Source organism: Oncorhynchus tshawytscha, unplaced genomic scaffold (assembly GCF_018296145.1).
Source record: "Oncorhynchus tshawytscha isolate Ot180627B unplaced genomic scaffold, Otsh_v2.0 Un_contig_3379_pilon_pilon, whole genome shotgun sequence".
NCBI lineage: Eukaryota > Metazoa > Chordata > Actinopteri > Salmoniformes > Salmonidae > Oncorhynchus > Oncorhynchus tshawytscha.
In genome coordinates this window covers 55,001-77,500 of record NW_024609265.1, presented here as the reverse complement: position 1 = coordinate 77,500, position 22,500 = coordinate 55,001, and the positions used below count along the sequence as shown (strand labels likewise).

Here is a 22,500-nt window from a genome sequence, read left to right as displayed (position 1 = left end):
TCAGTCAGTCAGTCAGTACATATTGAAATCATTTTACAGCAAAACAATGAGATGAAAACAAACGTAAGACAAAGTAATGAGACCTTCTTCAGCACGTCCACACTGATCTCTGGCATCCCACAAACCATCTGTTCCAGTTGTTTGGCTGTGAGGAGGGAGAGGAGAGGGACAGGGACGATCCAGGACATGCCCTCACGCACCACCGCCACCTGGGAGAGAGAAGGGGGTAGGAGGAGGGAGGGAGGGCGGAGGGAGAGAGATGGGGGAGAGAGAGAGAGAGGGATGGGGGAAAGAGAGAGGGGGATAGGGAGGGGAGGGAGAGAGAAAGGGGGAGAGAGACGTTTCTACAATTATAAATATAGTCTAGTTATATACTGAACCAAGACGTTTCTACAATTATAAATATAGTTGTTCCCATGCCAACCAAGCTGGGTGTTAAGATTACTTAGAAAAATTCCAGGCATGATTCTTCATCTTAAAACCAATTCAGAATTGAGTTTCTATTATAAAAGAGCGCAGTGCCTCTTGTCTTAATCCAATAATTCAATATATACATCTCAAGTTTCAGAGTGGAGGAGAGGTCTGCTGAGTTTCTCTGAAATGAAAAGCCTCGGGGCCATAGCCTAAGTGTAGTGCAGAGAGCTCGATCATGTCTCGTAGAGAAAACACCACGAAGAGGAAGTTCTGAAAGCAGCAAGTGGCCATGGTGTGTTAGTCACCGAAGAGGATGGTCTGAAAGCAGCAGGTGGCCACGGTGTGTTAGTCACCGAAGAGGATGGTCTGAAAGCAGCAGGTGGCCACGGTGTGTTAGTCACCGAAGAGGAAGGTCTGAAAGCAGCAAGTGGCCATGGTGTGTTAGTCACCGAAGAGGATGGTCTGAAAGCAGCAGGTGGCCACGGTGTGTTAGTCACCGAAGAGGATGGTCTGAAAGCAGCAGGTGGCCATGGTGTGTTAGTCACCGAAGAGGATGGTCTGAAAGCAGCAGGTGGCCACGGTGTGTTAGTCACCGAAGAGGATGGTCTGAAAGCAGCAGGTGGCCACGGTGTGTTAGTCACCGAAGAGGATGGTCTGAAAGCAGCAGGTGGCCACGGTGTGTTAGTCACCGAAGAGGATGGTCTGAAAGCAGCAGGTGGCCACGGTGTGTTAGTCACCGAAGAGGATGGTCTGAAAGCAGCAGGTGGCCACGGTGTGTTAGTCACCGAAGAGGATGGTCTAAAAGCAGTAGGTGGCCACGGTGTGTTAGTCACCGAAGAGGAAGGTCTAAAAGCAGCAGGTGGCCACGGTGTGTTAGTCACCGAAGAGGATGGTCTGAAAGCAGCAGGTGGCCACGGTGTGTTAGTCCCTGAAGAGGATGGTCTGAAAGCAGCAGGTGGCCACGGTGTGTTAGTCACCGAAGAGGATGGTCTGAAAGCAGCAGGTGGCCACGGTGTGTTAGTCACCGAAGAGGAAGGTCTGAAAGCAGCAGGTGGCCATGGTGTGTTAGTCACCGAAGAGGATGGTCTGAAAGCAGCAGGTGGCCACGGTGTGTTAGTCACCGAAGAGGAAGGTCTAATTGCAGCAGGTGGCCACGGTGTGTTAGTCACCGAAGAGGATGGTCTGAAAGCAGCAGGTGGCCACGGTGTGTTAGTCCCTGAAGAGGATGGTCTGAAAGCAGCAGGTGGCCACGGTGTGTTAGTCACCGAAGAGGAAGGTCTAAAAGCAGCAGGTGGCCACGGTGTGTTAGTCACCGAAGAGGATGGTCTGAAAGCAGCAGGTGGCCACGGTGTGTTAGTCACCGAAGAGGAAGGTCTAAAAGCAGCAGGTGGCCACGGTGTGTTAGTCACCGAAGAGGATGGTCTAAAAGCAGCAGGTGGCCACGGTGTGTTAGTCATCACATCTCTGGAGGTTAATGAACTGCAGCAGACATGTAGAATCCACAGGAAATTAACAAAACATGAGGACGATAGGATGACCAACAGCCGCTGTCAGACGCTCTGGTGTGCTGCCTCTTGTACCCCATCTGTCTATCTGGTGCAGGTGGTACTCGATGGTGTTGTCTGTGTCATACCTGTCTGTCTATCTGGTGCAGGCGGTACTCGATGGTGTTATCTGTGTCGTACCCGTCTGTCTATCTGGTGCAGGCGGTACTCGATGGTGTTGTTTGTGTCGTACCGTCTGTCTATCTCGTGCTGCCAGTCCTCGATGGTGTTGTTTGTGTCGTAACTGCATGATTATCTCGTGCAGGCGGTACTCCTGTGTGTGTGTGTGTGTGTGTCTATCTCGTGTGTCTATCTGCATGTTATCTCGCAGGCGGTACACCTGTGTGTCGTACCTGTCTGTCTATCTCGTGCAGGCGGTACACCTGTGTGTCGTACCTGTCTGTCTATCTCGTGCAGGCGGTACACCTGTGTGTCGTACCTGTCTGTCTATCTCCTGCAGGCGGTACACCTGTGTGTCGTACCTGTCTGTCTATCTCCTGCAGGCGGTACACCTGTGTGTCGTACCTGTCTGTCTATCTCGTGCAGGCAGTACACCTGTGTGTCGTACCTGTCTGTCTATCTGATGCAGGCGGTACTCCTGTGTGTGTGTGTGTGTGTGTACCTGTCTGTCTATCTCGTGCAGGCGGTACACCTGTGTGTCATACCTGTCTGTCTATCTCGTGCAGGCGGTACACCTGTGTGTCGTACCTGTCTGTCTATCTCGTGCAGGCGGTACACCTGTGTGTCGTACCTGTCTGTCTATCTCGTGCAGGCGGTACACCTGTGTGTCGTACCTGTCTGTCTATCTCCTGCAGGCGGTACACCTGTGTGTCGTACCTGTCTGTCTATCTCCTGCAGGCGGTACACCTGTGTGTCGTACCTGTCTGTCTATCTCGTGCAGGCAGTACACCTGTGTGTCGTACCTGTCTGTCTATCTCATGCAGGCGGTACTCCTGTGTGTGTGTGTGTGTGTGTGTCGTACCTGTCTGTCTATCTCGTGCAGGCGGTACACCTGTGTGTCATACCTGTCTGTCTATCTCGTGCAGGCGGTACACCTGTGTGTCGTACCTGTCTGTCTATCTCGTGCAGGCGGTACACCTGTGTGTCGTACCTGTCTGTCTATCTCGTGCAGGCGGTACACCTGTGTGTCGTACCTGTCTGTCTATCTCCTGCAGGCGGTACACCTGTGTGTCGTACCTGTCTGTCTATCTCCTGCAGGCGGTACACCTGTGTGTCGTACCTGTCTGTCTATCTCGTGCAGGCAGTACACCTGTGTGTCGTACCTGTCTGTCTATCTCATGCAGGCGGTACTCCTGTGTGTGTGTGTGTGTGTGTGTCGTACCTGTCTGTCTATCTCGTGCAGGCGGTACTCGATGGCCCGGGCTACATACTCCTTCCTGTTGGAGAAGGTCAGAGGGATGCTGTTTCCCCCGGGGATAATAGGAACCATCTTACCGTCCGCACTCTGACCCACGAACGAATCCAGAGGAATCATCTAGAGGGAGGAACACAACAGTACAACATCATTTCATCTGAGTTCAAGTTGGGGGTCAATTCCATTTGTAGAGAGTTGATTCAGAATCCTGTCAGATCAGGAGATACAGTCCCTTCCTCTTTATTCCCTGTCTCTCTCTCTCTCCCCACCTCTCTCTCTCCCCCTCTCTTGGCGAGGAGACTGTGGGCCTGAGAGGCCATTTCACCATCTCTCCCTTTCCCCTCTCTTGGCTAGGAGACTGTGGGCCTGAGAGGCCATTTCACTCTCTCCCACCTCTCCTCCACCTCTCTCTCTTTCCCTCTCTTGGCTAGGAGACTGTGGGCCTGAGAGACCATTTCACTCTCTCCCACTCTCCTCCACCTCTCTATCTTTCCCTCTCTTGGCTAGGAGACTGTGGGCCTGAGGCCATTTCTCTCTCTCCCACCTCTCCTCCACCTCTCTCTTTCCCTCTCTTGGCTAGGAGACTGTGGGCCTGAGAAGCCATTTCTCTCTCTCCCACCTCTCCTCCACCTCTCTCTCTTTCCCTCTCTTGGCTAGGAGACTGTGGGCCTGAGAAGCCATTTCTCTCTCTCCCACCTCTCCTCCACCTCTCTATCTTTCCCTCTCTTGGCTAGGAGACTGTGGGCCTGAGGCCATTTCAAATCAAATTCAAATCAAATGTATTTATATAGCCCTTCGTACATCAGCTGATATCTCAAAGTGCTGTACAGAAACCCAGCCTAAAACCCCAAACAGCAAGCAATGCAGGTGTAGAAGCACGGTGGCTAGGAAAAACTCCCTAGAAAGGCCAAAACCTAGGAAGAAACCTAGAGAGGAACCAGGCTATGTGGGGTGGCCAGTCCTCTTCTGGCTGTGCCGGGTGGAGATTATAACAGAACATGGCCAAGATGTTCAAGATGTTTCCCTCTCTTGGCTAGGAGACTGTGGGCCTGAGGCCATTTCACTCTCTCCCACCTCTCCTCCACCTCTCTCTCTCTCCTCCTGCTCCTTCCTCCCTCTTTCCCTCTCTTGGCTAGGAGACTGTGGGCCTGAGAGGCCATTTCTCTCTCTCCTCCTGCTCCATCTTTCCCTCTCTTGGCTAGGAGACTGTGGGCCTGAGAGGCCATTTCTCTCTCTCCTCCTGCTCCATCTTTCCCTCTCTTGGCTAGGAGACTGTGGGCCTGAGAGGCCATTTCACTCTCTCCCACCTCTCCTCCACCTCTCTCTCTTTCCCCTGGCTGTGGTCCTTCCTTCACAAGACAGGGAGGCCATGTCTCTCTCTCCCTCCCTCTTCCCCCCTCCCCCTTCCTCTCTCTCTCTGGACTCTCTCTATCTATTCTGGCTGTGGTCCTTCCTGGGAGGCAGGCCAACTGGCCAATCCCCAGACAGGATGTGCTGCATCAACAGGACCCTTGCATTCCAGTATGTGTGTGTGTGTGTGTGTGTGTGTGTGTGTGTGTGTGTGTTTCTGTGTGAGAGAGAGGGGGAGCCCGGTCCAGTCCAGTAGAGTCACAGTGCAGTGGTTATGTGTGTGTGTGTCGGGGGGAACGAAGGTTGGCCATGGTGTATTATCAACACACCATATTATCACCATACCATATTATCACCATACACCTCACCATCACCATACCATTATCACCATACCATACCATATCACCATACCATATTATCACCATACCATATTATCACCATACCATATTATCACCATACTGATATTATCACCATACCATATTATCACCATACCATATTATCACCATACCATATTATCACCATACCATATTATCACCATACCACATTATCACCATACCATATTATCACCATACCATATTATCACCATACCATATTATCACCATACCATATTATCACCATACCATATTATCACCACACCATATTATCACCATACTATATTATCACCATACTGAGGGACATCACCATACCATATTATCACCATATCATATCATCACCATACCATATTATCACCATACTGAGGGACATCACCATACCATATTATCACCATACCATATCATCACCATACCATATTATCCCCATACCATATTATCACCATACTGAGGGACATCACCATACCATATTATCCCCATACCATATTATCACCATACTGAGGGATCTCACCATACCATATCATCACCATACTGAGGGACATCACCATACCATATTATCACCATACCATATTATCACCATACTGAGAGACACCATACCATATTATCACCATACCATATTATCACCATACCATATTATCCCCATACATATTATCACCATACCATATTATCACCATACCATATTATCACCATACTGAGGGATCTCACCATACCATATTATCACCATACCATATTATCACCATACCATATTATCACCATACCATATTATCACCATACCATATTATCACCATACCAAACATCACCATACTGAGAGACCTCACCATACCATATTATCACCATACCATATTATCACCATACCATATTATCACCATACCATATTATCACCATACCATATTAACACCATTCCAAGTCAAACAGGAAACAGGAAACATCACCATACTGAGGGACCTCACCATACCATATTATCACCATACTGAGAGACCTCACCATACCATATTATCACCATACCATATTATCACCATACCATATTATCACCATACTGAGAGACCTCACCATACCATATTATCACCATACCATATTATCACCATACCATATTATCACCATACCATATTATCACCATACCATATCATCACCATACCATATTATCACCATACCATATTATCACCATACCATATTATCACCATACCATATTATCACCATACCATATTATCACCATACCATATTATCCCATATCATATTATCACCATACCATATCATCACCATACCATATTATCACCATACTGAGGGACCTCACCATACCATGTTATCACCATACCATATTATCACCATATCATATTATCACCATATCATATTATCCCCATATATTATCCCCATATCATATTATCACCATACCATATTATCACCATACTGAGAGACCTCACCATACCATATTATCCCCATACCATATTATCCCCATACCATATTATCCCCATACCATATTATCACCATACCATATTATCACCATACTGAGGGACCTCACCATACCATATTATCACCATACCATATTATCACCATACCATATTATCACCATACCATATTATCACCATACTGAGAGACCTCACCATACCATATTATCACCATACCATATTATCACCATACCATATTATCACCATACCATATTATCACCATACCATATTATCACCATACCATATTATCACCATACCATATTATCACCATACTGAGGGACCTCACCATATCATATTATCACCATACCATATTATCCCCATATCATATTATCACCATACCATATCATCACCATACCCTATTAACACCATTCCAAGTCAAACAGGAAACAGGAAACATCACCATACTGAGAGACCTCACCATACCATATTATCACCATACCATATTATCACCACACCATATTATCACCATACCATATTATCACCATACCATTAACACCATTCCAAGTCAAACAGGAAACAGGAAACATCACCATACTGATCACCATACCATATTATCACCATACCATATTATCACCATACCATATTATCACCATACCATATTATCACCATACTGAGAGACCTCACCATACCATATTATCACCATACCATATTATCCCCATATCATATTATCACCATACCATATCATCACCATACCATATTATCACCATACTGAGAGACCTCACCATACCATATTATCCCCATACCATATTATCACCATACCATATTATCACCATACCATATTATCCCCATACCATATTATCACCATACCATATTATCACCATACCATATTATCACCATACCATATTATCCCCATATCATATTATCACCATACCATATCATCACCATACCATATTATCACCATACCATATTATCACCATACCATATCATCACCATACCATATTATCACCATACTGAGAGACCTCACCATACCATATTATCCCCATACCATATTATCACCATACCATATTATCACCATACTGAGGGACCTCACCATATCATATTATCACCATACCATATTATCCCCATATCATATTATCACCATACCATATCATCACCATACCATATTATCACCATACTGAGGGACCTCACCATACCATGTTATCACCATACCATATTATCACCATACTATATTATCACCATACCATATTATCACCATACCATATTATCCCCATACCATATTATCACCATACCATATTATCACCATACCATATTATCACCATACCATATTATCACCATACCATATTAACACCATACTGAGGGACCTCACCATACCATATTATCACCATACCATATTATCCCCATACCATATTATCCCCATACCATATTATCACCATACCATATTATCACCATACCATATTAACACCATTCCAAGTCAAACAGGAAACACAGCTCCATTTCCTAGGCTAGTTTCCAAGTCAAATCTCCCCATCCATGTCAGTTCCAGTATTGAATCCAAACTGAATGGAGGTGACCATCACTCCCCTCCAAGCTTCTCCCAGGTCCTCATCCCCCTCATCCTCACTCCCCTCATCCTCACCCCCCTCATCTTCCTCATCCCCCTCATCATCCTCATCCCCCATATCATCCTCATCCCCCCCCCACATCATCCTCATCCCCCTCATACTCCTCCCCCTCATCCCCCTCATACTTCTCATCATCCTCATCCTCCTCCTCATCCCCCTCCTCCTCCTCGTGACCTTAAGCTGAGGAGAGAAAAAAAGACAGAATAAATCTATCACCTCATGGAAATTATCCTCTGTGATGCCGCTGTCTTCAATGTGAAGAATGCTGTTGAGTGTCTGAACGTAGAGCAGGTCCACCTCCTCTAGATCCTCCAGGACCAGGGGAATACAACACAGCTGCTTCCACACCATGGGGGCAAGGTGCAGGTCCAGGGGCTTCTTGGTCCGGATAGCCACCCCCATCAGGATGCCCAGGAACTTCAACTGGAGGAGCTGCTCATCCAGACAGGATGACGGGCTCAGCAGGAACCTGGGGGAGGGAGGGAGGTTTAGAGTCTGACCTGAGTGTCCCATAACACAGTGTCATATAGACTATAGCTCTGTAGTGGCCCATAACACAGTGTCATATAGACTATAGCTCTGTAGTGGCCCATAACACAGAGTCATATAGACTATAGCTAGTGCTGTAGTGGCCCATAACACAGTGTCATATAGACTATAGTTCTGTAGTGGCCCATAACACAGAGTCATATAGACTATAGCTCTGTAGTGGCCCATAACACAGTGTCATATAGACTATAGCTCTGTAGTGGCCCATAACACAGAGTCATATAGACTATAGCTCTGTAGTGGCCCATAACACAGAGTCATATAGACTATAGCTCTGTAGTGGCCCATAACACAGTGTCATATAGACTATAGCTCTGTAGTGGCCAATAACACAGAGTCATATAGACTATAGCTCTGTAGTGGCCCATAACACAGAGTGGTGCTGTCTCTATGGTGACTGGAATGAGACAGCGTGTCAGTAATGTGGTACTGTCTCTATGGTGACTGGTAATGAGACAGCGTGTCAGTAATGTGGTACTGTCTCTATGGTGACTGGTAATGAGACAGCGTGTCATTAATGTGGTGCTGTCTCTATGGTGACTGGTAATGAGACAGCATCTCTATAGTGACTGGTAATGAGACAGCGTGTCAGTATTGTGGTACTGTCTCTATGGTGACTGGTAATGAGACAGCGTGTCAGTAATGTGGTACTGTCTCTATGGTGACTGGTAATGAGTCAGCATGTCAGTAATGTGGTACTGTCTCTATGGTGACTAGTAATGAGACAGTGTGTCAGTAATGTGGTACTGTCTCTATGGTGACTGGTAATGAGACAGCGTCTCTATGGTGACTGGTAATGAGACAGTGTGTCAGTAATGTGGTGCTGTCTCTATTGATCTGGAATGAGACATTAATGTGGTACTGTCTCTATGGTGACTGGTAACATTAATGTGGTACTGTCTCTATAGTGACTGGTAATGAGACAGCGTCAGTCTATGGTGACTGGTAATGAGACAGCATCTCTATAGTGACTGGTAATGAGACAGCGTGTCAGTATTGTGGTACTGTCTCTATGGTGACTGGTAATGAGACAGCGTCTCCATGGTGACTGGTAATGAGACAGCGTGTCAGTAATGTGGTGCTGTCTCTATGCTGACTGGTAATGAGACAGCGTCTCTATGTGACTGGTAATGAGACAGCGTGTCAGTAATGTGGTGCTGTCTCTATGGTGACTGGTAATGAGACAGCGTGTCAGTATTGTGGTACTGTCTCTATGGTGACTGGTAATGAGACAGCATGTCAGTAATGTGGTACTGTCTCTATGGTGACTGGTAATGAGACAGCGTGTCAGTAACGTGGTACTGTCTCTATGGTGACTGGTAATGAGACAGTGTCTCTATGGTGACTGGTAATGAGACAGCGTGTCAGTATTGTGGTACTGTCTCTATGGTGACTGGTAATTAGACAGCGTGTCAGTAATGTGGTACTGTCTCTATGGTGACTGGTAATGAGACAGCGTCTCTATGGTGACTAGTAATGAGACAGCGTCTCTATGGTGACTGGTAATGAGACAGCATCTCTATGGTGACTGGTAATGAGACAGCGTGTCAGTATTGTGGTACTGTCTCTATGGTGACTGGTAATTAGACAGCGTGTCAGTAATGTGGTACTGTCTCTATGGTGACTGGTAATGAGACAGCGTCTCTATGGTGACTGGTAATTAGACAGCGTGTCAGTAATGTGGTACTGTCTCTATGGTGACTGGTAATTAGACAGCGTGTCAGTAATGTGGTACTGTCTCTATGGTGACTGGTAATTAGACAGCGTGTCAGTAATGTGGTACTGTCTCTATGGTGACTGGTAATGAGACAGCGTCTCTATGGTGACTGGTAATTAGACAGCGTGTCAGTAATGTGGTACTGTCTCTATGGTGACTGGTAATGAGACAGCGTGTCAGTAATGTGGTACTGTCTCTATGGTTACTGGTAATGAGACAGCGTCTCTATGGTGACTGGTAATGAGACAGCGTCTCTATGGTGACTGGTAATGAGACAGCGTCTCTATGGTGACTGGTAATGAGACAGCGCGTCAGTATTGTGGTGCTGTCTCTATGGTGACTGGTAATGAGACAGCGTGTCAGTAATGTGGTACTGTCTCTGGTGACTGGTAATGAGACAGCGTGTCAGTATTGTGGTACTGTCTCTATGGTGACTGGTATTGAGACAGGGTGTCAGTATTGTGGTACTGTCTCTATGGTGACTGGTAATGAGACAGCGTCTCTATGGTGACTGGTAATGAGACAGCGTGTTAGTATTGTGGTACTGTCTCTATGGTGACTGGTAATGAGACAGCGTGTCAGTATTGTGGTACTGTGCGTCTCTGTTGGTGTCCTAGCCAGTCCTCACCTGTCTCTGTTGTAGCCCACCTCAGCTGTGGCGTTGGGGGAGGGGATGAGGAGATCCACTACTCCCGTCTCCAACTCCTACACAGGAAATAGGCGTCAGTCTCACAAGATATCCTGTCCACAGCCCGTCTCTAAATAATATCACTTTTCTGACTCACGATTTCTTAGTTGAATATTTCAGGAAACCAGTAAATTTCTCTGGCAAAGAAGTTTGGATAAACTCAGAAGAATAGACAAGAACATAGAACTCCAGTTTCAACTGTTCTGCCTTATTATTATACGACCATGCTGGTCATTTATGAACATTTGAACATCTTGGCCATGTTCTGTTATAATCTCCACCCGGCACAGCCAGAAGAGGACTGGCCACCCCACATAGCCTGGTTCCTCTCTAGGTTTCTTCCTAGGTTTTGGCCTTTCTAGGGAGTTTTTCCTAGCCACCGTGCTTCTACACCTGCATTGCTTGCTGTTTGGGGTTTTAGGCTGGGTTTCTGTACAGCACTTTGAGATATCAGCTGATGTACGAAGGGCTATATAAATACATTTGATTTGATTTGATTTGAACATAGTGCAGACACCACAAGGAAAGGACTTGGTTGAGACTGAGGCTTTGTTCCCAAATCTAAAACAGCAAACCACTTAGAATGTATGTTACTATCTCACTACTATTTATAATAGTCACTAATTCTACTGTTACTATCTCACTACTATTTATAATAGTCACTAATTCTACTGTTACTATCTCACTACTATTTATAATAGTCCCTAATTCTACTGTTACTGTCTCACTACTATTTATAATAGTCACTAATTCTACTGTTACTGTCCCACTACTATTTATAATAGTCACTAATTCTACTGTTACTATCTCACTACTATTTATAATAGTCACTAATTCTACTGTTACTATCTCACTACTATTTATAATAGTCACTAATTCTACTGTTACTATCTCACTACTATTTATAATAGTCACTAATTCTACTGTTACTGTCTCACTACTATTTATAATAGTCACTAATTCTACTGTTACTGTCCCACTACTATTTATAATAGTCACTAATTCTACTGTTACTGTCCCACTACTATTTATAATAGTCACTAATTCTACTGTTACTGTCTCACTACTATTTATAATAGTCACTAATTCTACTGTTACTATCTCACTACTATTTATAATAGTCACTAATTCTACTGTTACTATCTCACTACTATTTATAATAGTCACTAATTCTACTGTTACTATCTCACTACTATTTATAATAGTCACTAATTCTACTGTTACTATCTCACTACTATTTATAATAGTCACTAATTCTACGGTTACTATCTCACTACTATTTATAATAGTCACTAATTCTACTACTACTACTACTACTACTGTTACTATCTCACTACTATTTATAATAGTCACTAATTCTACTGTTACTATCTCACTACTATTTATAATAGTCACTAATTCTACTGTTACTATCCCACTACTATTTATAATAGTCACTAATTCTACTGTTACTGTCTCACTACTATTTATAATAGTCACTAATTCTACTGTTACTATCCCACTACTATTTATAATAGTCACTAATTCTACTGTTACTGTCCCACTACTATTTATAATAGTCACTAATTCTACTGTTACTGTCCCACTACTATTTATAATAGTCACTAATTCTACTGTTACTGTCCCACTACTATTTATAATAGTCACTAATTCTACTGTTACTATCTCACTACTATTTATAATAGTCACTAATTCTACTGTTACTGTCCCACTACTATTTATAATAGTCACTAATTCTACTGTTACTGTCCCACTACTATTTATAATAGTCACTAATTCTACTGTTACTGTCCCACTACTATTTATAATAGTCACTAATTCTACTGTTACTATCTCACAACTATTTACAATAGTCACTAATTCTACTGTTACTGTCCCACTACTATTTATAATAGTCACTAATTCTACTGTTACTGTCCCACTACTATTTATAATAGTCACTAATTCTACTGTTACTATCTCACAACTATTTACAATAGTCACTAATTCTACTGTTACTGTCCCACTACTATTTATAATAGTCACTAATTCTACTGTTACTATCTCACTACTATTTATAATAGTCACTAATTCTACTGTTACTGTCCCACTACTATTTATAATAGTCACTAATTCTACTGTTAATATCTCACTACTATTTATAATAATACCTCCTGCAGCATCTAACTGTAAACTCTACTGTAACTGACACAGCTTACTGTAAACTCTCTGTAACTGACACAGCTTACTGTAAACTCTCTGTAACTGACACAGCTTACTGTAAACTCTACTGTAACTGACACATCTTAACTGTAAACTCTACTGTAAATGACACATTTAACTGTAAACTCTACTGTAACTGACACATCTAACTGTAAACTCTACTGTAACTGACACATCTAACTGTAAACTCTGTAACTGACACAGCTTACTGTAAACTCTACTGTAAATGACACATTTAACTGTAAACTCTACTGTAGTTAAACTGTTACTCTACCTGACATCTAACTGTAAACTCTACTGTAACTGACACATCTAACTGTAAACTCTACTGTAGTTAAACTGTTACTCTACCTGACATCTAACTGTAAACTCTACTGTAAATGACACATCTTACTGTAAACTCTACTGTAGTTAAACTGTTACTCTACCTGACATCTAACTGTAAACTCTACTGTAAATGACACATCTTACTGTAAACTCTACTGTAGTTAAACTGTTACTCTACCTGACATCTAAATGTAAACTCTACTGTAACTGACACAGCTTACTGTAAACTCTACTGTAAATGACACATTTAACTGTAAACTCTACTGTAAATGACACATCTTACTGTAAACTCTACTGTAGTTAAACTGTTACTCTACCTGACATCTAACTGTAAACTCTACTGTAATTGACACATCTAACTGTAAACTCTACTGTAAATGACACATCTTACTGTAAACTCTACTGTAGTTAAACTGTTACTCTACCTGACATCTAAATGTAAACTCTACTGTAACTGACACAGCTTACTGTAAACTCTACTGTAAATGACACATCTAACTGTAAACTCTACTGTAACTGGCACATCTAACTGTAAACTCTACTGTAAATGACACATCTAACTGTAAACTCTACTGTAACTGACACATCTAACTGTAAACTCTACTGTAGTTAAACTGTTACTCTACCTGGCACATTTAACTGTAAACTCTACTGTAAATGACACATCTTACTGTAAACTCTACTGTAGTTAAACTGTTACTCTACCTGACATCTAAATGTAAACTCTACTGTAACTGACACAGCTTACTGTAAACTCTACTGTAGTTATACTGTTACTCTACCTGACATCTAACTGTAAACTCTACTGTAAATGACACATCTAACTGTAAACTCTACTGTAAATGACACATCTTACTGTAAACTCTACTGTAACTGACACATCTAACTGTAAACTACTGTAAATGACACATCTTACTGTAAACTCTACTGTAGTTAAACTGTTACTCTACCTGACATCTAACTGTAAACTCTACTGTAAATGACACATCTGTAAACTCTCTGTAACTGACACATCTAACTGTAAACTCTACTGTAAATGACACATCTTAACTGTAAACCCTACTGTAAATGACACATTTAACTGTCAACTCTACCTGTAACTGACACATCTTAACTGTAAACTCTACTGTAACTGACACATCTAACTGTAAACTCTACTGTAACTGACACATCTAACTGTAAACTCTACTGTAACTGACACATCTAACTGTAAACTCTACTGTAACTGACACAACTGTAAACTCTACTGTAACTGACACATCTAACTGTAAACTCTACTGTAACTGACACATCTAACTGTAAACTCTACTGTAGTTAAACTGTTACTCTACCTGACATCTAACTGTAAACTCTACTGTAAATGACACATCTTACTGTAAACTCTACTGTAGTTAAACTGTTACTCTACCTGACATCTAACTGTAAACTCTACTGTAAATGACACATCTTACTGTAAACTCTACTGTAGTTAAACTGTTACTCTACCTGACATCTAACTGTAAACTCTACTGTAAATGACACATCTTACTGTAAACTCTACTGTAGTTAAACTGTTACTCTACCTGACATCTAACTGTAAACTCTACTGTAAATGACACATCTAACTGTAAACTCTACTGTAAATGACACCTCTTACTGTAAACTCTACTGTAACTGACACATCTAACTAAACTCTACTGTAAATGACACATCTTACTGTAAACTCTACTGTAGTTAAACTGTTACTCTACCTGACATCTAACTGTAAACTCTACTGTAAATGACACATCTAACTGTAAACTCTACTGTAAATGACACATCTTACTGTAAACTCTACTGTAACTGACACATATAACGTTAAACTCGACTGTAAATGACACATCTTACTGTAAACTCTACTGTAGTTAAACTGTTACTCTACCTGACATCTAAATGTAAACTCTACTGTAAATGACACAGCTTACTGTAAACTCTACTGTAAATGACACATTTAACTGTAAACTCTACTGTAAATGACACATCTAACTGTAAACTCTCCTGTAAATGACACATCTAACTGTAAACTCTACTGTAACTGACACATCTAACTGTAAACTCTACTGTAGTTAAACTGTTACTCTACCTGACATCTAACTGTAAACTCTACTGTAAATGACACATCTTACTGTAAACTCTACTGTAGTTATACTGTTACTCTACCTGACATCTAACTGTAAACTCTACTGTAACTGACACATCTAACTGTAAACGACACATCTTACTGTAAACTCTACTGTAGTTAAACTGTTACTCTACCTGGCATCTAACTGTAAACTCTACTGTAAATGACACATCTTACTGTAAACTCTACTGTAACTGACACATCTAACTGTAAACGACACATCTTACTGTAAACTCTACTGTAGTTAAACTGTTACTCTACCTGACATCTAACTGTAAACTCTACTGTAACTGACACATCTAACTGTAAACTCTACTGTAACTGACACATCTAACTGTAAACTCTACTGTAACTGACACAACTGTAAACTCTACTGTAACTGACACATCTAACTGTAAACTCTACTGTAACTGACACATCTAACTGTAAGCTCTACTGTAGTTAAACTGTTACTCTACCTGACATCTAACTGTAAACTCTACTGTAAATGACACATCTTACTGTAAACTCTACTGTAGTTAAACTGTTACTCTACCTGACATCTAACTGTAAACTCTACTGTAAATGACACATCTTACTGTAAACTCTACTGTAGTTAAACTGTTACTCTACCTGACATCTAACTGTAAACTCTACTGTAAATGACACATCTTACTGTAAACTCTACTGTAGTTAAACTGTTACTCTACCTGACATCTAACTGTAAACTCTACTGTAAATGACACATCTTACTGTAAACTCTACTGTAACTGACACATCTAACTGTAAACTCTACTGTAAATGACACATCTTACTGTAAACTCTACTGTAGTTAAACTGTTACTCTACCTGACATCTAAATGTAAACTCTACTGTAACTGACACAGCTTACTGTAAACTCTACTGTAAATGACACATTTAACTGTAAACTCTACTGTAAATGACACATCTAACTGTAAACTCTCCTGTAAATGACACATCTAACTGTAAACTCTACTGTAACTGACACATCTAACTGTAAACTCTACTGTAGTTAAACTGTTACTCTACCTGACATCTAACTGTAAACTCTACTGTAAATGACACATCTTACTGTAAACTCTACTGTAGTTAAACTGTTACTCTACCTGACATCTAACTGTAAACTCTACTGTAAATGACACATCTTACTGTAAACTCTACTGTAGTTATACTGTTACCTACCTGACATCTAACTGTAAACTCTACTGTAAATGACACATCTAACTGTAAACTCTACTGTAAATGACACATCTTACTGTAAACTCTACTGTAACTGACACATCTAACTGTAAACTACTGTAAATGACACATCTTACTGTAAACTCTACTGTAGTTAAACTGTTACTCTACCTGACATCTAAATGTAAACTCTACTGTAAATGACACATCTAACTGTAAACTCTACTGTAAATGACACATCTTTACTGTAAACTCTACTGTAACTGACACATCTAACTGTAAACTACTGTAAATGACACATCTTACTGTAAACTCTACTGTAGTTAAACTGTTACTCTACCTGACATCTAAATGTAAACTCTACTGTAAATGACACATCTAACTGTAAACTCTACTGTAGTTAAACTGTTACTCTACCTGACATCTAACTGTAAACTCTACTGTAAATGACACATCTAACTGTAAACTCTACTGTAGTTAAACTGTTACTCTACCTGACATCTAACTGTAAACTCTACTGTAAATGACATCATCTTAAAACTCTACTGTAGTTATACTGTTACTCTACCTGACATCTAACTGTAAACTCTACTGTAAATGACACATCTAACTGTAAACTCTACTGTAACTGACACATCTAACTGTAAACTCTACTGTAAATGACACATCTTACTGTAAACTCTACTGTAGTTAAACTGTTACTCTACCTGACATCTAAATGTAAACTCTACTGTAAATGACACATCTAACTGTAAACTCTACTGTAGTTAAACTGTTACTCTACCTGACATCTAACTGTAAACTCTACTGTAAATGACACATCTAACTGTAAACTCTACTGTAGTTAAACTGTTACTCTACCTGACATCTAACTGTAAACTCTACTGTAAATGACACATCTAACTGTAAACTCTACTGTAACTGACACATCTAACTGTAAACTACTGTAAATGACACATCTTACTGTAAACTCTACTGTAGTTAAACTGTTACTCTACCTGACATCTAACTGTAAACTCTACTGTAGTTAAACTGTTACTCTACCTGACATCTAACTGTAAACTCTACTGTAAATGACACATCTTACTGTAAACTCTACTGTAGTTAAACTGTTACTCTACCTGACATCTAACTGTAAACTCTACTGTAAATGACACATCTAACTGTAAACTCTACTGTAAATGACACATCTTACTGTAAACTCTACTGTAACTGACACATCTAACTGTAAACTACTGTAAATGACACATCTTACTGTAAACTCTACTGTAGTTAAACTGTTACTCTACCTGACATCTAAATGTAAACTCTACTGTAAATGACACATCTAACTGTAAACTCTACTGTAACTGACACATCTAACTGTAAACGACACATCTTACTGTAAACTCTGCTGTAGTTAAACTGTTACTCTACCTGACATCTAACTGTAAACTCTACTGTAACTGACACATCTAATTGTAAACTCTACTGTAACTGACACATCTAACTGTAAACTCTACTGTAACTGACACAACTGTAAACTCTACTGTAACTGACACATCTAACTGTAAACTCTACTGTAACTGACACATCTAACTGTAAACTCTACTGTAGTTAAACTGTTACTCTACCTGACATCTAACTGTAAACTCTACTGTAAATGACACATCTTACTGTAAACTCTACTGTAGTTAAACTGTTACTCTACCTGACATCTAACTGTAAACTCTACTGTAAATGACACATCTTACTGTAAACTCTACTGTAGTTAAACTGTTACTCTACCTGACATCTAACTGTAAACTCTACTGTAAATGACACATCTTACTGTAAACTCTACTGTAGTTAAACTGTTACTCTACCTGACATCTAACTGTAAACTCTACTGTAAATGACACATCTTACTGTAAACTCTACTGTAACTGACACATCTAACTGTAAACTCTACTGTAAATGACACATCTTACTGTAAACTCTACTGTAGTTAAACTGTTACTCTACCTGACATCTAAATGTAAACTCTACTGTAACTGACACAGCTTACTGTAAACTCTACTGTAAATGACACATTTAACTGTAAACTCTACTGTAACTGACACATCTAACTGTAAACTCTACTGTAGTTAAACTGTTACTCTACCTGACATCTAACTGTAAACTCTACTGTAAATGACACATCTTACTGTAAACTCTACTGTAGTTAAACTGTTACTCTACCTGACATCTAACTGTAAACTCTACTGTAAATGACACATCTTACTCTAAACTCTACTGTAGTTATACTGTTACTCTACCTGACATCTAACTGTAAACTCTACTGTAAATGACACATCTAACTGTAAACTCTACTGTAAATGACACATCTTACTGTAAACTCTACTGTAACTGACACATCTAACTGTAAACTACTGTAAATGACACATCTTACTGTAAACTCTACTGTAGTTAAACTGTTACTCTACCTGACATCTAACTGTAAACTCTACTGTAACTGACACATCTAACTGTAAACGACACATCTTACTGTAAACTCTACTGTAGTTAAACTGTTACTCTACCTGGCATCTAACTGTAAACTCTACTGTAAATGACACATCTTACTGTAAACTCTACTGTAGTTATACTGTTACTCTACCTGACATCTAACTGTAAACTCTACTGTAAATGACACATCTAACTGTAAACTCTACTGTAAATGACACATCTAACTGTAAACTCTACTGTAACGGACACAACTTACTGTAAACTCTACCTGTAACTGGCACATCTAACTGTAAACTCTACTGTAAATGACACATCTAACTGTAAACTCTACTGTAAATGACACATCTAACTGTAAACTCTCTGTAACTGACACATCTAACTGTAAACTCTACTGTAAATGACACATCTAACTGTAAACTCTACTGTAAATGACACATCTAACTGTAAACTCTACTGTAGTTAAACTGTTACTCTACCTGACATCTAACTGTAAACTCTACTGTAGTTATACTGTTACTTAACCTGACACATCTCAGTGATGGTGTCATCAAACACCCCTCCAGCATCGTCGGCCCCCTCCCCCACCAGCTTGACCTTCCAGGCCCTGGACGGCAGTCGCAGGTCAGACGCATTCAGCTTGACCACCTGACGGGCTATCTGCACAAAGATGGGCTTACACTTACGACCCCTGGACAGAGAGAGAGGAGGATGGAGAGAGAGGCAGAGAGAGTAAGAAAGAGAGGCAGAGAGAGAAAGAGAGAGAAAGAAAGAGAGAGAGGATGGAGAGAATGAGGGAGGAGGTAGAGGATGGAGAGAGAGGCAGAGAGAGAAAGAGAGAGAAAGAAAGAGAAGAGGATGGAGAGAATGAGGGAGGAGGTAGAGGATGGAGAGAGAGAGGAGGTAGAGGAAGAAGAAAGAGAGAAAGTAGAGGAAAGGGAAGATGATGAAAAAGAGAGGCAAAGTAACATAAACACACTGCATTTCATACTGCCGTACCGACCAGACAACATAACATAAACACACTGCATTTCCTACTGCCGTACCGAGCAGACATCATAACATAAACACACTGCATTTCATACTGCCGTACCGACCAGACATCATAACATAAACACACTGCATTTCCTACTGCCGTACCGAGCAGACATCATAACATAAACACACTGCATTTCATACTGCCGTAACGACCAGACATCATAACATAAACACACTGCATTTCCTACTGCCGTACCGAGCAGACATCATAACATAAACACACTGCATTTCCTACTGCCGTACCTAGCAGACATCATAACATAAACACACTGCATTTCCTACTGCCGTACCGAGCAGACATCATAACATAAACACACTGCATTTCCTACTGCCGTACCGAGCAGACATCATAACATAAACACACTGCATTTCCTACTGCCGTACCTAGCAGACATCATAACATAAACACACTGCATTTCATACTGCCGTACCGACCAGACATCATAACATAAACACACTGCATTTCATACTGCCGTACCGACCAGACAACATAACATAAACACACTGCATTTCATACTGCCGTACCGAGCAGACATCATAACATAAACACACTGCATTTCATACTGCCGTACCGACCAGACAACATAACATAAACACACTGCATTTCATACTGCCGTACCGAGCAGACATCATAACATAAACACACTGCATTTCATACTGCCGTATTTCAGACATCATAACATAAACACACTGCATTTCATACTGCCGTACCGAGCAGACATCATAACATAAACACACTGCATTTCATACTGCCGTACCGAGCAGACATCATAACATAAACACACTGCATTTCATACTGCCGTACCGACCAGACATCATAACATAAACACACTGCATTTCATACTGCCGTACCGACCAGACATCATAACATAAACACACTGCATTTCATACTGCCGTAACGACCAGACATCTGAAACAGTGGAGCAACATCGACCATCAGATCACTACATGTCTTTGTGTTTTCAAAGACACTTTAAGATTCTTTGTATTGAAAAAGCTCTTTAACAAAACATCTAGACAGTGATTCTGATGTATTTCTGCATCTCTACTCCTCTAGGATAGTGGACAGACCGTGAGGAGAACCTCTACATCTCTACTCCTCTAGATAGTGGACAGACCGTGAGGAGAACATCTCTACTCCTCTAGGATAGTGGACAGACCAAGGAGAACACATCTCTACTCCTCTAGGATAGTGGACAGACCGTGAGGAGAACATCTCTACTCCTCTAGGATAGTGGACAGACCATGAGGAGAACACATCTCTACTCCTCTAAGATAGTGGACAGACCGTGAGGAGAACATCTCTACTCCTCTAGGATAGTGGACAGACCATGAGGAGAACCTCTACATCTCTACTTCTCTAGGATAGTGGACAGACCGTGAGGAGAACCTCTACATCTCTACTCCTCTAAGATAGTGGACAGACCGTGAGGAGAACCTCTACATCTCTACTCCTCTAGGATAGTGGACAGACCGTGAGGAGAACATCTCTACTCCTCTAGGATAGTGGACAGACCGTGAGGAGAACATCTCTTCTCCTCTAGGATAGTGGACGGACCGTGAGGAGAACATCTCTACTCCTCTAGGATAGTGGACAACCGTGAGGAGAACCTCTCTACTCCTCTAGGATAGTGGACAGACCGTGAGGAGAACATCTCTACTCCTCTAGGTTAGTGGACAAACCGTGAGGATAACCTCTACATCTCTACTCCTCTAGGATAGTGGACAGACCGTGAGGAGAACATCTCTACTCCTCTAGGATAGTGGACAGACCGTGAGGAGAACATCTCTACTCCTCTAGGATAGTGGACAGACCGTGAGGAGAACATCTCTACTCCTCTAGGATAGTGGACAGACCGTGAGGAGAACCTCTACATCTCTACTCCTCTAGGATAGTGGACAGACCGTGAGGAGAACCTCTACATCTCTACTCCTCTAGGATAGTGGACAGACCGTGAGGAGAACCTCTACATCTCTACTCCTCTAGGATAGTGGACAGACCGTGAGGAGAACATCTCTACTCCTCTAGGATAGTGGACAGACCGTGAGGAGAACCTCTACATCTCTACTCCTCTAGGATAGTGGACAGACCGTGAGGAGAACATCTCTACTCCTCTAGGATAGTGGACAGACCGTGAGGAG

General features: G+C 41.6%; 1 pseudogene; it reads right to left on the bottom strand.

Moving 5' to 3' along the window:
- LOC121844514 overlaps positions 1-22,500 on the bottom strand; it is an 86,242-nt pseudogene that overhangs the window by 11,391 nt on the left and 52,351 nt on the right.